Raw genomic sequence first — 18,356 nt, forward strand, 5'->3', positions numbered from 1 at the left:
AAGCTTGTATCAGAGATTACAGAATTTAATTGCATGCACCTGATTGATACCTCCTCTGGTGGCCTCAGTAGACACAGTGCTCCTTGGTTCATATTGTTTATTATTTTAGATACACCCTGAGAGTCCATTCTAGTTTTGGGAGAAGGCTCCGTCACCTGCCAGTGGATGAACTGTGTGCCTAATGAGATTAGTGCACAGTTTGGTAGGGTTTGGGCTCCCTGTTTGAATATTTATATGACTTCTATTTTGACAGCTATAGCTGAATATTAATGGTCACTTTATAATTGAACACTGCTAAATGAATGATATTTGGAACATATCTAAAGACACAAATTAACGTCTTCATGGCATTCTGAGGTTTAATTGTGGGAAAAGGTGTGTGCATAGTGTCCAAGTGAGTAAATATAGTCACTGGGGATTGCAGGGTGTCATGCTTAGTAAATACTGAGTAAAAATGGAAGCAAAGCTCAAAGAAACAGTTCAGAAATGGTTAACTCTGTTTAGAAGCATTTAGGATCATCCAACCACAGTTTTTGTGCAGTCTAGATAAACTAAGTTGAAGATAGGCAGGGAGCAGAAGTTGTTGCCTTTGTTGCCCTTCATCTGCTGGGGCTGAAGAACTGAAGAAAGGGGAAACAAGAGTGTGCTTTTTCTGTCTCCATGCCACACTGCCTGGGGTTGGTGGGTCATTGGACAGCTGGGCTACTGCAATTTAGCCATTTTGGTCCTTGTAGGCAGGTGCTGGACACAGTGATCCTGGCTTCACTCGATGTGGTAGGTGTAACATGGAACACATCTGGCATTGTTGGTGGCTTCTTTTTCATCCCTGTTAATCCGAGTGACTGGAAAGGAAATACAGATGTTCTTATCTGGAGTCTATTCCCTTGCTGAGGCATCCACATGAAAGAGTCAGAATACTTTATGTAAGGTTTTTAATTTTGCCTCATAAGCCTTACTGCAAGTTATTTATTTTTAGAAATATTAGGGACAGACATTATGCAATATGGATGTTCAGTAATTACTGAGTGAAGAACAGAAATAATTAATCCTCTGGCTCCCTTTCTGGCTTTCATCCAGTCAGTAGAGTGGTTCTTGTAAGAGACAGGCCATAGGAACCTGATGTGGTCCCTCACAGCGTTTCAGGATTAGTCCCCCTGTATTAAACAGATATTTCATACAGTCCACTCACAGTGCCCCAGTGACATCTAGAAGGACTTTCTTCTGCTAAGTTCTGACCATTGGGAATGGCAGAAGGGACCTGCAGCTGGAACAGTGTGGTGAAAGTTCCCTGTCTTGCAATCACTGGAGTTCTCTCCAGTGTGTATCCTCAAGTAACCTGCTTGGCCCTGCTCTCAGAGCACACTTTCCACCCTACTCTTATTGTTTCAGTGGATAGCATATATCATAGAATCATAGAATCATGCAATCACAGAATGGTTTGGGTTGGAAGGAACATTGAAGATCATCCAGTTCCAACCCACCTGCCATGGGCAGAGACAGCTTCCACTAGACCAGGTTGCTTAAGGCCCCATCCACCCTTGCCTTGAACACTTCCAGGGATGGGGCATCCACCACTTCTCTGGGCAACCTGTGCCAGTGTCTAACCATCCTCACATCTACATCTAATCTAACATCTAATCTAAACCTAACCTCATTCAGTTTGAAGCCGTTTCCCCTTGTCCTATTACTACATGCCTTGTAAACAGTCACTCTCCAGCTCTCTTGTAGCCCCTTCAGGTACTGGAAGGTGCTGGAAGGTGTCCTCAGAGCCTTCTCTTCTCCAGGCTGAACAAGCTCAACTCTCTCAGCCTGTCTTCGTAGGAGAGGTGTGCCAGCCCTCTGATATCTATGGCTCTCCTCTGGACCTAATTAAGAGGTCCACATCTCTCTTTTGCTGGTGACCCCAGAGCTAGCCACAGAATCAAACAGTGCTGCATTTTGAGCACCTAATATGGTAATGGGAAGGATTAAGTCCTGAATCTGAGCCAGCATATGCCTACAAAACAAAGCAGACTGGGTGTAGAGTGGATGGTGTTTGTACAACGTCTGTACAATGACTGGGGAGTCCTGATGGACAAGTTGAACAAGAGCCAGCAACATGCCCTTGCAGTGAAGAAGGGTACAGAACCACATCCTGGACTACGTTAATGGAAACATAGGCAGCAACTTGAGGACTGTCATTCTTTTCTTCTACTTGGGATTTATGAGTGGTGCCTGGAACACTGTGTCTGATTTTGGGTTTCCCAGTAACCTGGAACATACCCATTCTTTCCCCCAAATGACTCCTATTTTGCCCTCTATGCCTGTTTTACCTCAACTGAGAGAACTAGTCACAGCTGAGGCTGGGCCAGTGCTCACATAACAGGAGGTTCAATACACCTTGTGATTTTTTATGGGAAGGTTGTACTGCAAATTCCTGTGAGCCTGTTTGATGATCATATCCATGCTAACAAATGCTCAAGGCAGCCCTTGGACAGAGACAAAGGTCTGCGTGTGCAGGCTCTGCAGGCAGAGGGGATAAAGGCAGAGAGATGATGCCTCATCCTCACAATTATTATCTCCATTAATAATTTTTTTCAGCTCGTGATTCAACCAGGGAATATTGGAAGAGTTTCCCTGGCGTGCCTTGAGCCTTTAATTTGCCAACTCTTTCTGCACCACCAGGCCTCAAGTGTAAGTTATGAGAGAATAAAGCATATAACAAACTCCTACACAAGCCATAGTTTTGGGCTATTTAAATTACATCTGAGAGAGGGGAAATCATGCAAAATCTTTGGGGGGTACTTGCTCAAAGAGCTGGAAAGATTCAGCACAGTTTCTCTCTCTCAGTTTTATGGCTTCCTCACTCTGATGCAACAATAAAAATGTTCCACTGGATTAGCCAGGTGGCTGAACTGTGATTTCTCTGCAACACTTTTTCACACTCTAAAAGCCTAATGACAAGCAATCAAGAACATGTTAATTGGGACGATTGCCCCCAGGGGACCCTGGGGTCCTGGGAAGTTGAAGGTTTTCATTAATTCTGTAGAGCTGGCTGCAAAAAAATCCCATTTCTTATCCATAGGAAAAGTCTTAGAAATGTGGTAAAATATGAATTTCCAGGTAAAGGTAAAATGTCCAGACATTTCTACTTCACTCCCTGGAGGGTCTTTTTTTAACTTATTTTTGTCCCCAGGGCTTCCTTGCCTCTTGATGGTTCCTCACAGACTTGTACTGAGTGGATATTGGGGTTAGGAGGACAATTATGCAGCTCCTAAGTGCCCATCCATTGGTTCATGCACACTGAAGTGAAGCCAATTACCAGGTTCCTTCTTTGCAGACCTGCAACCACACAGTCTATGACCCCAGGGACCAGAGGTAGCTCCTCCTTTAACCACTTGGTCCTCTCAGCGGTCCCAGACAGCCTGGCCAGCTAGAAGGCATGCTGTGGCTTGTTTCCCTTGCTGTGCATCACCCCTGGTCTCATGGAAAGCAGAATGAATACACTGGACAGATTTCTCTTTTATTTTTTTAATTTTACAGTTCTGATTGAAAATAATTGAGGAGCCTGCCATTTAAACTTCCATCAGTAGGCTTGTATCATCAGCTTGTTGAATCGACAGCCTGCTTCACACATCCTGGAGTTAGTGCCTTGGCTTGTTTGCCTGCCAGACTCTGGGGCTTTGACTAGATGGGCATCAACAGCAATGCAAAGTGGGTGGCTGCCTGTCCTGGGGGCGTTTTGTGGCAATGTCTACAGGAGCTGCAAAGGTCTGCAGAAATGGGACCATGGAATGTGTCTGAGGCAGCAGTAGTTTCCTCTCTTCTGTCCTGCAGGTTTGTAAGATTAATGTGGGTTTCCTTAGAGATGGGACAGCTATTTGCTATCCGTAAAAGTTAATGTAGCAGGGGAATTCATAGGAAAAATGCATTTAGTTAAGAGTCATCACTCAATTTAAGTGAATTCTGGCAACAGAAGTTTTATTATTGCCATGGCTTAGACAGATGATGATGTTTGTCTAAGTAAAAGCTTTCTTTCTGAGTGCCTCATTACCATTAGGAGAGGATTCAGCTGCAGAAAGGGAAGGCATTTCTCTCCCAGTGGCAGCAGGTGCCATGGAGCTGGTGAGCCTGAAGTGATCTCCGTGGTGGGAAATCTCTGAAAAGGGCAGTGGAGCAGCCCACCTGTGCCAAGCCACAGTGGTCCACTCTCGGGGGCATCTCTCTGGCCTGCAACAAGCCATGCTCCCTACCAGCTACACACTGAGGACCACTGATAACCTTTTGCTTCATTAAACAATATTATTTTCTGTATCTGGATGGTGATTTTTATGAGTCTTCCAGGAAGCTCAGACACTGCAGCAGCTTCTCTGAAACAGAGTGTGTGACCCTGCTCATCTCCTGTAGCAGCTTGTGCTCTTCCAGCAGATGCGCCTTGTGGAAATGGGGCTCATTTGGCTAAAGCTCATGGCTAATAGGATGAGCATTCCTCAGGCTGTGCTATGTGTTGCTAAATCTTGGTCCATGTTCCACCTCTACTCTGGTTTGGGAAAGACTCACCTTTGAAAACCAGCTGAACCCTGCAGGGTTTGATTTGGCACTTTTTGTGTATTTGGCACCATGTTGTGCTCTTTAGCTGTTGTGCTCTTCTTGCCTGCAGGTATTTAACAAGCCTGCAGAAGGCTTGTCTGGTTGAAGATTAGCAGACTGACACTTCACTGGGGTCACCCAATAGTGACAAAGCAGGGATAAGAACTCGTGTTTAGACTTCAGAAGCTCTTCTGTGATCCCTGAGCTGCTGTGCCTCTGAGCTGTACAGCCTTTTTATCTTTCAAGACAATTCTTCATGAGGACTGCATTTCTGATTCCTTATTTCTACTCTGTAACAAGCCTTGGTATCCTGATGAGATGCTCTTGCTAGGTCCCCAGAAGTTGCTGCTGCCAACCACTTCTGGACCATTCCGTGTTCCCCTTTCTCCCTTGCACTTCTCTCCTGGCCTGAAAATGAAGAGCATAACAGGGACAAGTACATATTAACTTATGTATAAGTCTTTCTTTAAATAAGTTACAGTAAAATAATATTTCAAAAAAGGGTATTTCAGAATCTTCACATACATCTTTCTGTAGCCTGCTTGGTAAAGGCAAACCAATCAAATGTAAGAAAAACATAACCCTGAAAGAGAATATGGATATTTTGAATACTGTGTGAAACATTAAAAAGAAAAAAGGTGAAGTTTCTAATCTGTGTTACAGAACACTGACCAAGAGCTGCAATTTATTTTTGCATTCATATGTAATTATCATGGGGTTACAGTCAGTAAGATGATTAATTCCTCCACTTGTTATCTGTGCTGACAGTCAGGCAAGGTGGCTTTTGCTATCACCAAAGTGCAGATACATATCAAGATCCAGATCAGCAACTTGTCTCTCCAGTGTCCCCATCAGGACCTCAGGAAAGTCAGACAGGTGAGTAAGGTGCCTCTGGTCTCCTTGTATAGACACTGGTGTGTTTGCTGAGTTATACCGCACCTGAGTGCCTTCAAAGATAACTATATTACTCAGTACAGATTCAGGAGATTCAATCCAGGTGGAGGCTTTTCACTGCAGCCTGGTTCTTCACTGTGCTGCTGAGGAAATGTTTTCACAAAGGTTTTACGCTTGTGTTTTGTCTTTGAGGATCTAAAAAAAAAAATTAGGGTGAATTCAGAAAAAAGCATCTTTAAAAATGACAGTGAACTTTCTGTTAGAGAATGTTAGAGAACTCTAACTTTCTGTTTGAGAATGTCCTCCTCCCTGTCAGTTTTGTTCCCCCAGCCTTCCTCTATCCCCTTGCTCTCCCTTTTTGCAAGATTATTCAGTGCCCATTGGCCTTCAACCCAGCCGGTTTGCTCTCCCTGGGGAGCTGACCTGTGGTGTGTACCTCAGGGTATCTCACTGGCTGGACTTGTGTGTTGGCTTCATCAGGGTCGTGCAAGTTACTGTAAGAGAGTCAGTAACCTCATACTGTGCTGGGGTAGCCCTTATCCAGAGAAGCACATGGCCTCACTGGCCTCTGGGGAGGGATGCTGCAGTGTGTCTCTCTGCTGCAGGTGCCTTATTCCCTCTACTTGCATTTCAAAGAAACTCATTAACATCCTCTGTGACTCAGAAACACTTCATAGATGAGGCTGTAGCCAAGAAAGTGTGCAAGCTCAGCACCCTACTTCATGTGCCTGAGCTGTACACGTGTATGAGGAGATCACGTTGGTGCAGGGCTGTGTGTACAGCAGACCTATAGTCAGGGAGGATCTTCAAAGTTTTGTCTCTTCCTAAACTACAGTTTTTATTGCTCTGTTTTAACTTCACTGCTATTTTTTTTACAATGCTCTGACACATATATTAGTGGGGATGTGCTGTATCAGAGCTGCAGAACAGCCTACAATTCCCCAGGTTTCTCTGTAGATTTTTATGCCGGTGCATCCATAAAGGAACTCCAGGTCTTCCAAGTTTTCCCCATGAGAACAGAGTAACACCTTTCCTCTGGAAATACTGTAATAAAACAAAGGGAATACAACACTCCCATTATGAAGATGCCATAGATGGTCTTTATCATTTATCAAAAGGAAAAGGTGATCTTGTAATGTCTGTTAGAATTGTACACAAGGGAGGCTGCTTGGTGGAGCACATTAATAAAAAGTCAGAAACCTGAAAGATATGTCTTCTTGCAGATTCAAAATTGTATATTAATTTATTTCTGTAGCTTTTTCTCAATAGTCCAGTGGCTTCTGTCATGAAGCAATTTCATTAAAGCTTTGATCATAGTGGTAATATAAAGCCAAGCTTCCTGCAAAGGCTTCATTGCCCTAAAGAGTGTGTAATTGGCCAAATGTCTTAGAAAGTTTTGCTTGGTTTCTCCAGAGCACAAGTAAAATTTAATTACCCCAACAGTAGATGCAGTGCCATCATATAAGGGTGTCAAAACTAGTCTTTGCAAATGGCACATTCTAACAGAGCAATAGATATGAGACTTGCCATAAATGTGATTTGTGAACATCATTAATGAACTACTAGACCTAATTGACTTCGTCTGGCTTTATGACAGCATAAAAAAAGTTCTGCACTACCAATGATATTTCTTTTCAACTTCTTCAGCTGAATCCCTAATGCTACAGAGCTCTCTTGGAAGCAAGCTCTCACTGATATTTATTTGGGGAAAAGAAACTGACTGTTAGATAACATTTGCAGTTCTTTAGAAATAAGGATTTTAGAACAGTTCTTCCATTGCAGAATGAAATGAAGATGCTTTGCAATTATCCCTGAAAACCCAAGCACATTAGAGATCAGTGGAGGGTACTTGCTAGCCTGATCATTTGAGAATTCAGTAACTGACTAACTGATTCACGCTCAAGTCCCTGTTATGATTTGGTTCAGGAATTTACATTTCTCATGTGATTATGTGTTCTTGATCTGAAACCATAGCCATTTTATTTTTGTCAATAATTATCATTCTAGCAAGCTATTTTGTTTTTCAACTATCTTTTGTTCAGACACACTGAGGTCTGTGACAACAAATGTCACCATTCACACTGGTGCTTGCAGTAAAATAATATAGTTTATATTGCTTTGGTAAGTAGAAAGCAGCCAATATCCAGCTTTAGCTAGTATTTTTAAAGGATATTTTGCTATTCTGCATTACAGAAGGCTTGTGGTCAGAGACCTAGAAAAAGAAAATAGTTTCAGTCTCTGGAAATTGATTATTTTTGCATTTACCTTTGGTCCCTTAAAAAAAAAGAAAATTATATGTTAAATCATATATTTTGATTATTGTTTTGCTCCACACTCAGCATAACTTTTCGTGTGATGTTATTACAATAATCTGAATGGTAAAATCCGGATGGAATGAAATTATTGATTTTTAAGTATTTGCTTGAAACATTTGAAGATCACCATTTCACTTTAAACCACATGAAACCTTCACTTATATGGAGGTTGCTGTAATGTCAGATGTGGTAAACATCCCCACCTTCTGCTGAGTTAATGAATATTGAAAGAGGACCTTTGAGTTGATGATAAATGATAAATTCAGTTGACTTAACCACTTCATGTAATCCTCTGCTGATTAGTCTTGCTACATTTTTGTTGGCAGTCTTGGGCAGAGGTGGAAGGGACTTTTTGTGGGTCTGCTGGGTCAGCTGGCCCAGGCTTTGTTTTGGGCTTCTGATCACTCCAGGGTGCCCCTCACCACCACATCTGAGTGCTCTGAGGAATGCACAAAGGGTCTAACTTCCCTGACTCTCTTCCTCCCTTCCTGCTTTCCTCCTTCAGATCCCCAGTGGTGTCAGAGTTTACCAGATCTGTTACACTTTGTATTGTGGAGTTTAATAAATACACAGCTGAAGAAGTGATTGGAGATTGAAGGTGAGGAATTTTCCAAACATTTAGCATCTACAATTTACTGATTTGAGTGAAACTCACAGTCATTGTATTAATATTAATCACAACTCTTTACTCTTACTTCACTTCATTTCCTGAAATAGTGCATCTAGAGATATGTATGAGGAAACCAACAAAGGACAGTTATAGCGTGGCTTCTGGGATGTGCCTTGAATCACGAGCACACTCCTTGCAAAGAGTTGGCTGCAGGCTCCTGGCAGCGAGGGCTCCTGCCTGTGGGGACTGGTGTCGTTGGTCCCCACACAGAGATTTGAAGCAGGGTGAGGAGCATGTGCATCAGTGGAGCAGCTCCCAAACTATTCATAATCAGCAAGCAGCCTGAAAGAGTATTCTCCAAGTCCCCCAAATTTGTGAGGTTCAACTGTTTACTCCAGAAGGACTAATCCCTGAATGTCATTTTGGGGACCCTGTTCCTTATGAGCTTTGATCTTAGCTGTTCAGCATCTCTGGCTGTATTTATATCAGCAACAGTATGGAGCAATAGCACAGAGCAATAGGGGTGAAACTGTGCAGATGTTGCAAAGGTACTGATGTCCACACTATGCATTTCGGAGGTTTTACACTGGAACCCCCTGTGATTGGTGTGCAGGAGATACAGCTTCCTGCTTGGCTTCATTGGCAAGGAATCCAGCTGTTCTGCTATGCATGTGGAAGACTGGAGGTAAAGGTGATTGCTTCAAACATGAATTTTGATCTAGACTAAAACACTAAATAGATGTAGCCTTTGAAATCGTTAAATTGGAATACTCTTAAACTTTTTTAAGGATATTTTCTGCTCTTGTACTCTGCACTGAGGAGATGAATTTAGTTGCAACTGTAAACTTACATTTAACATTTTGAAATCCTTGTGATTTTGTTGGCGTGAGGCAGCAGTTTGTCTTTTGGTTAACTCCCTGCCATATAGTATGATTTGTGATATGAACTTTCTCTTGTCTTTCTAATAATCTGCAGTTTGAGTATTCTGAAACCATTATTTTTGTAGCATGCTTGACACTGAAACTATGCTGTGCTGCTTCCATGGAAACCTCTGACAACATATCACTGTCTGGCCTGACAGATAAACAGTACCTAGTTTTCTCTTATGTCAGCCATTAGAAAAGCCCATACTATGCCAGACCAAAGGTCTGTCTGTCCAGTGTCTTGTCTCCAACCATGGCAAATGACAAACAACCAGGGAAAAGTGTTAGAACAGACCAAGAATATATCAATATTGGTATAAACTCAAATTTTCATAATTTTGGAACTTGGGGAGTAAAATATTTAATTCAAAGGTCTTTAATATACATATTTTTTCCTTGGGTTTGTAATTTTTTGGAATCTTTTTTCTATAATAAACCAGAATGAGAAGACAGCTTAATTTAGTTTATAAGAGACTTTAGGAGATCTCTAGTCTGATCTCATGCTCAAAGCTTGGTCAGGTGTGAGATCAGACCAGGTTACTCAGGTATTTATTCAGTTGAGTCTTCACAGCCTCCAAGGATGGAGACTACAAACCCTTTCTGGGCAACCATTTTTTTACCCATGTAGGTGATTATTAGTAAGAAGTCAACAAAACTTACTAGTGCTAGTAAACTCTCTAGTTTGTCATTTCAAAGCCATCTATCTGAAATCTATTCACTATATGTTGTAGACTCAAGGAATTTGCAGAAGGCAGGTTTCTAGGTGGCTTTTGGAAATCCCTATAAACCGCTCAAGATGGAAAAATCTTCAGACACGTTGTTTCAGAAATCAGGAGCTGTGATGAAGATTATTTCTGTAATTTTTGGTGTGGAAATATACAGGAGGACACAGAAGTGGCTGGTTGTAGGAAATGAAGAAGTCATGCAGTCAGCAAGTTTTATCTGAGCTGTGCTGGGAATTCCGTGGGACCCTACCTTTTCTCTTCAGTAAATCCTCAAAACGGAGATCAGAAGCTTGTTCCCTGGGTACAAAGCATGCACAGAGTATGGTGGGTTCAAGGGAAACTGTGATTGCTGAGTGATGAGGGTACTGCATGAGACCAACCCCCCCACCCCATGCTTTTTCTAGGCCCTGTCTGAATTGGTTCTGTGTAACTCCAAGGGCTCTGCAGCCCAACCCAGGTACTTCAGTTGGGGGAAGGAGGAAAGAAAAGATAGTGAGAGATTTTTTTCCTTCTCACCTAAGAGCCTCCTGACAGTCAAAGCTCTTGCTTTTGCATACCTGGAAGCCTTGCCAGGTGTTTTGTTCTTGGAGCTTTACCTGCAGCTGAATGCTGTCTCCTTTTCTGGTCTCTTCAGGCCCTTTAGAATTTCCAAAGGTTACTTGTGCTGGAAGAATAAGCATCCGTCCAGTAAATTCTTGTTCTCTGCTTATCAAGCTGGTGTCTATTTCAATATTAGAATATTATTCCCCCTCCCCCCCACACACCTTTCTGATGAATTATTGAATTTATCTTGTACCTGTCTAGGCTAGACGGATTTTCTGAGAAGAGTAATGCACACATATGGTTTTACTTTCTTGATTTCAGCAAAGATCAAAGATAATATCCACATACTTTGTCCTTCCTAGTTGTGTTATTTTTAAGTGGCAAAATGTAATTTCTCAGTGTTGAAAATTGAGTTGTTTTTTTCTTCCTGCTTTCAGAGAAATAGGGCTATGGAAGTCTTTTTTTAATGAATTAGGAGTCAGGAGATATTATTTAATAATATTGTCAGAATATGCAGCACTATTAGACTACAGTCATCACAATAAGAGACTTTAGTTTCAAACATGGTTACATATGGCTGGATCACTCCCAGGTCAGAAAAGGATTTACTAGATAGCTTTTCTTTGCAATAAACAAAATATTTGATGACTATACTTGAACACAGCTTCGTTATGAACTTTGAAGAATGTTAAATGTTAGCAGTAGAAATATTTTACTATTCATTTGTTTTCTAGTTTTATGCTACTTGCTTTTTATCTGTTAAAGAGGAGAAATATTAGCAAAGGCTACGTGAGAAAATTTTGCCAATATGTTTTAGCCATCTTCTCATCATCTCTCTATGACTCTTTGAATCATATCTATCAAGATAACTGCTTCTTCTCCCCTGTTTAGCTTGTTTGTGACAAAGATGTGATAGTTCTTGACTTTGTCTTTTCTTTCATGCTTTTAACCAATTTAACTCTATCAGAAAAAAGTATTATTAATACGTTTTAACTGGTTACCATCCTCTTTGTTCATTCTGTGGACATATTTTGGCACTCATTAACTCTTGAAAAGTGTTGCAACCACTGCACTGCATCCCTCTTTTCCAGGGCTGGTCTTTGGCTATTTTATAGCAGGGAAAGCTCTGAGTTGAGCTCTGTGAGTTTCTAACTTTGGTGTCTTTTTGAGTTGTATTTTGAATTACTTCTAATGTCTGCAGTCTCTGGATACTCTTAACTCTTCATGTGTCCCTGTATGTATTGGCACTTCTCAAATTCTTACTGCATCATATGGTAGTTCTTACCAGTGTCTATAAAAGTTTCATCTGAATTTGTGTTCACAGTCGCTACTCAGGGACTGTTTTCCACCTGAGTTTCTTATCTATTTACACCTTTTTTTACGCCTTCTCTTTTAAAAATAATTTTTTTTGTATATGTTGTTTTATATCAAGTGCACTTCTGTAACACAATTTCAGTTAGCCACATCTGCTGATACTGGAAGGCTCTTGAAAACATCAAGTGCTTCACATAATGAAAGTACATCAAGTGCTTCAGTAGATGCAAACATCTATTGTCAGAAATAAAACTACTCTCTTCTCTTTTGATACAGTTTGTGTGTAGATGCAGCAGTAAGTGGTCTTTAAACCTTCTTGAAGTCTTTTAAACTCTGATGGATACATAAATAGCACATTTCTTCCAGTGATGTTTCCCATCTTCCTTCCAGAACTGCATTTTTTTATTTCTCCAGGTCACAAAGGCTGACATGGGTGGATTCATTTAGTAGATATGGGGCTGCCATTTCTAGTAAAGGAAATATAACTTCCCTTTAGGCAAGGAAGCTGCTCTGCCAGCGACCTAGTGCAGGAGAGCAGAAATAGAGGCAAAGCTGTTGTGAAACCCAAACAGTTTCTCTCTCTTGTGTAAGCCAAGAGTTTGTTGCTTCCATTGCCCTGTTATCCAGCTGCCTACAGGGCATGTGCTTATTTTCTACCCCGACCTTGGCTGTGATCTAGCGGATAATCTCTTCAGAGGGAGTGTTTGCTTTTGTGACTTGGATTACTTTATCGAGGATCAAGGATTGAGGATGTTTTTCTCTGCCTAGAAGCTGGAACTAACTACTAAGCAGGTCACAGACAGCATCTTCACAGAGCACCCTCACGCTATCTACCTCTTCTTACAGAGGCCTTCAGAGATTGCTGAGGAGTTGCAGAAAAAGGGAGACTTCGGAGGAGGGAGAGAAGGCAGAAAGGAGAGTCAGAGAAGACCTCCAGGCAAGCTGTTGGAGATCATACTGATTTTCAGTAGGATCTGGAGGCCAGAAATGAGATTAGCTGTGATTTAGGACTGTGGTGGGTTGACCCTGGCTGGGCTATGGGTACCCACTAAAACACTGTCACTCACCTCGTTAGCAGGACAGGGGCAGGGAGAAAATAAGATGGAAAAAAACTTATGGGTCAAGATAGAAGCTGCTTAATAGAGCAAAAGCAAAGACTGTGTGCCGAAGCAAAGGAAAACAGATTTATTCTCTACCTCCCATCATCAGATGATATCCTACCACTTCCCAGAAAGCAGGGCTGCAGTACATGTAGTGGTAGCTCCAGAAGAGAAACATCATAGTATAGCCTCTCCTCCCCTATTTCTCTTAACTTTATTACTGAGAAGGCGCCATATAGTATGGAATGTCACTTTGGTCAATTTGGGTCAGCTCTCTCCTGGCTATGTCCCCTCCCAAGATTTTAACCACCCCCAGCCTGCTGATGAGGGGGAATGTTGGAAAGGCAGTGCTAATGCTGTGTCACCACTGCCCAGCAGGAGCCAAAACAGTGGTGTGTTATCAACTCCATTCCAGGTACCAATGCAAAACACAGCTCTATGAGGCTGCTGTGGGTAAAGTTAGACCCAATACAATAATACATATCCACCCAGGAAAGAAGGTGTTCCCTAGGCTGAGAGTAGGCAACACGTCCTATTCCAGAGAAAAAAAAGCTCTCGCAGGGATGTGACTTTACACAGCTCAGCTTAGGCAGCCTAACAAGTTTACCGCCAATCCATCACCTGCTATAGGGATGGGATCCAGCATAACTGGGGCAGCTCTGCCTGGTGGGAACTGGTGGTACCTTAAAGAAGGTTCTTGATGCTGAGTGGTATCACGATGCCGAAGGAAGAAAATGATTCTTGCTCTCTGAAAGAGAACACAGCTTTTCTGACAAACAGGCTTTCTGTTCAGAGTCACAATGGTTGCAAATGCTCAAGCAGGAAGCCAATGTCCTCAGAAATTGTTAAGTTAATAGATGTTTTCTCTATAGGCTCCTAACAACTTAAAGTCATATTTAAAATATTTAAACAAAATAGCTCATCTGTTCTAGGGTAAATCCATTCATATGATAATTCCTAAGGTTACTGCTCTTCCCTTGTATTTCTCTATTTGGGAAAGAAACGTCTGTCTAATGCCTTATTTAAGATTCAGTGGAATCTTCTTTGCTTCAGTAATTTTCCTATTAAATTACAACTATTAACACTCGTTCCTCACCCTAAAGGAAACCAATAGAATCACCCAAACTAATGAAGTTGTTTTCACCAGCAAGCAGCTCGTTATGGGGGTATTTCTAATTACTGTTAAAATGAACTGGAACACAATGCCTCCAGAATGGGATGTCCCAGAGCTATCAACCCAAACCATAAACATCTGTGCAACTCATAATCTCTTCATTTAACCTTTGTAATAGCAACACAACCTCAACTAATTTTTAAATGCCGATAGGCATTAAAATAAATAGATATGAAAATGTCACTGACACATTATAAATAGAATTAATTTATGAGCACTGCCTCCCAGTGAGGAATTCAGTTTTTGTCTTTCAAAAATAACCATGCCACCTGGAGTTTATCTTTCTCTTATATTGTCGAGTCTGAACTAATTTTTTTCCCTTCTGCACTAATTGTTATATTTAGATATCATCGCCCAGAAGACTATGTTAAGGAGTGATTAGGGTATAGCTTACACATCAGAATGCACGAGCTAACTAGAAAAGCAAAGCTTCAGATCAGATTTAATTAAGATAGCTTACATTCTCAGTTCAGTTTTCTGCCTAAAGCAAGGAAAAAAAATGAAGACTAACAGTTTTTTCCAGAAACATGATACTCCTGGGACAGGAATTTAGAAGTCCATAAGCAGCATAACTTTTACTCCTGTGAGTAGTCCTCCTGAAATCAGCATGAATAGTTATGTGAGTAAATGGTACTCTGAATAAATTAATAATGTACAATCTGGCCATATAGAAATCCTTGATCTGGCACAGATTGCCTGTGAGTCATTCAAATACTGAAAAAAGAAAAATAAGTGATATTCATATGAGTGATGGCTTACTTGATGGATTTTCCTTGTTAGTTTTCATATATGGAAAACTGAAACTTTAATACCTAAATAAATCAAACTGAGAATCTTCAGCTGGAGCTAGCTAAAGGGCAGTGTCTGCAACTCATAATCCATTCACCCCCTTACAAAAAGAAAGGGGATTTTTTTCTATACCAGTCTATAAACAACATGCTGAAACTTCATGCATAACTGTAATCACCATCAATTTAGTGCTCATATTACAGGGCAGTTAGAAGGTTGGGAACAACTGAGATCCACTTCCATAAACAGCAGGCAAGTAAATAATGTAAGTAAATGCATTGGACTCTCTTTAATTTTATACATAAATACATACATACACACACATATCTATATATATATATAGATATATATATATAGGGAAGCATGAGCCAGAATATATTCCATCCTTTCTCCTGCTTTCTCCTTGGTGCTACGTGCTGGGCTCTGCAATGCTAACTGAAGTAGAAGGCAGAAGAATAATTTTATAAGCATTGGAAATATGAGGCCTGGTGTCCTTTGGATTTGTATCTTTTGACTGATCAAGGGAAGAGAGATGTGAGAAGGGAGAAAAGATGGTCTTCATCTGAACCTTTTCTCTTTGGGCTCTGTTCAAGGTATATACCCTAGTGCTTATAAACTCCTGTACTTCCCTTTGAGGTGTGAATGGGATCTGCTTCCAGATTCTACTTCCATTTATTTTCATGAAACCTAGTTAACTTTCTAAATTATGTTAAATTGCATTAAAAGTCAACCTGTAGGTTCCAATGATGTTGAGAAAGATGTGCAAACACACACACCAAACACACACACCTAGCTTCAATTTCACAGGAAAAAAGAGGACTAAAATATAGAGGTGTGTTTTTTTTCCCCCCAATAAATTAGGTGGATAGCACAAATTGGGAATATTTTCAGTTTAAGGTTGATATAGATGTTGACAAAATTGTAACTTTTTACATAATGGGGCCTTTAGTGGGACATGTACAATGAAGTAACAGAAAGCACAGTCAGAGGCGATGGCTCACTGTGCTAGTTGCTATTCAGGTCGATAGGGACAGTTCTGTTTTCATTGGATTTTTTATTACCTATAGAGACAGAAAAAAGAAAACCAGAAAAAAGTTTGAAGTACAAAGAACCAAACCATACTCTTAATGCAAATGATATCTCTGTTCTTTCCTTTTTTTATTCCCGACCACTCTCTGAGCCTTGCTATAAAGCCTGACAGAATAATATCTGTGTTCTGATAAACTGGTACACAGGGAGTAAAAGAGTGCCTTGGTTCCTAAAATCTTATCCCCAAACTGCAGAAAATTATGCCAAAAAAATTGTTCAAAAAGTTGTTTAAGAACCTCTTTGCATGGCCTGAAAGAAGATATGGAAACTGTTGTGAAAGAGGCAGACAAGTGACTGGCATCATTTTCTGCATAGAGAGAACAGGGAGACAGGATAAGTGACAAGAATAACAGCACCAACTGACAGAAATGTACCTGTCACGAGCAATTCAAAACCTCCTCAAGGATATTATTCTGCTGCACATCAGCACAGAGCCTTAACTGAACTGGAGATGCTGGGGGATTTCAGAGAGATTTTGTCTTGTTTTCTCCCTTTTTAGGCAATATTCCTGACAGGGTTTTTGATTTGTTTTTATTTTAAATTATGACCATCATTAAAAACTAGTTGGTAGTTGATTTGCTTAGCAGTTCACACAGGTTGCTTGAAAGGCTTTGGAGTGAAATGAAGCAGCAGGGTTGCACAGCTACACAGGGCTGGAGAGGAGAGCTGAGGTGGATGGAGCTGTTCATGGCACTTTCCTGGAAAGGCTGCAAGAAAGAAAGAGGCTTTGCAGCTTTGCACTTTTCCATCCTTCTGGATTTGTGCCATTTTCTCTTCCAGTTTAAGACACACAGGTAGCAGCACTGTGTCAGATCTGAGGTGAATCTGGCTGCTCATCCTGTATTTGACAGTGGTCAATAGCAATTATAGAAGAGGATAAGATACCTGCAACCATACAGTCACCTGGGGTTCAAAAACCTAAGTGACATAAGTATCTCTTATGAAGACAGAAAGACAGTTGAAGTTGTTCATCCTGGAGAAGAGAAGGTTCTGGGGAGACCTTAGAGCACCAATACCTAAAGGGGACTACAAGAAAGCTGGAGAGGGACCTTTCATAAGAGTATGTAGCAACAGGACAAGGGGGAATGGCTTTAAAATGAAAGAGGGTAAGTTTAGATCAGGTTAGGAAAAAAAATCTTTACTGTGAGAGTGGTAAGAGACTGGCTGAGGTTGCCTAGAGAAGTTGTGGATAAAGCATCCCTGGAAGTGTTCAAGAACAGGTTGGATGGGGCTTTGATAAACTCGATCTACTGGAAGGTGTCCCTTCCCATACCAGGGGGGTTGGAACTGGATGATCTTTTAAGATTCCCTCCAACTCAAACCATTTTGTGACTCTATGATAAGTATCTTTTATACTCTTTGGTCAATTTTTTTCTGTTATCTACTGTCTTTTGGAACCCTTGTATGTCAGTAGGATCCAGAAGGCCTTGTGTTTTATTTCCCAAAAATACTCCATTCCCATCCATTTTGTACCTTTATTTTGAGCTCTGTTATCTTAATTTCCTGGAGCTGGACATAAATCTGGCAATTCACAGGTTGGCATTTGCACTTATTAATCTGATATTGATATATGGAACACTGAAATGATGAGAATCTAAACTCATTGATGTCATTGTCATGGCATCATCTATGAAGAAAGATGGCAGGTGTTTTCCTGCAGAGCTGGGATAGTGACTTATGATCAGATTCAAATACAGTAATCCAGTTTGGACATGGGGAACCAAGTGGTCATTATGCTCAGAAACACCATTAAGGGGAAGGACAAAATTTCTTAAACTTTAGAATTAAAGAAATCAAGGTCTGTGGAGAGACCAACAGATAAAGTCTGAAAAAATTACACAAGTCCTTTTTGAGACAAAATGTAAGGTTATAAAGCTAAATACAGGTCCAGAAGCATGAAACAGGTCACTTGAGACAAGCACGTGCAACAGACAGTTTTCTGTTGTTTTCAGTCTCCTAGGTCTATTAATCTTAACTCACTTATATAGATCATTACAGATTCAATGCTGTCAGTGATCTGAATTAATCATTTGGAGATACTGATGGATACTGATTCTAGCCAGAGGACATTACAACAGAAGCTCCTTGCTTTGTCTCTCTGAGCTATGAATGAATCCTATTCAACAAAGTTTTAGGGAAGAATCTCATTTTTCAGTGTTGCTGAAGTTAAGTACAGTCAGCAGCAGTGTTTTGAAGGCCTGATTTCTTGGTGGCTTTCTGTCATGTTATCTGGGGAACTGGCTGCCTCTGTTGAAAATGAAAAAAATTGTTGTTGATATATAGTGAGTAGTTGAGCTCACTGAAAATCAAA

Source organism: Manacus vitellinus, unplaced genomic scaffold (assembly GCF_001715985.3).
Source record: "Manacus vitellinus isolate BGI_N305 unplaced genomic scaffold, ASM171598v3 scaffold_2_pilon, whole genome shotgun sequence".
Classification (NCBI taxonomy): domain Eukaryota; kingdom Metazoa; phylum Chordata; class Aves; order Passeriformes; family Pipridae; genus Manacus; species Manacus vitellinus.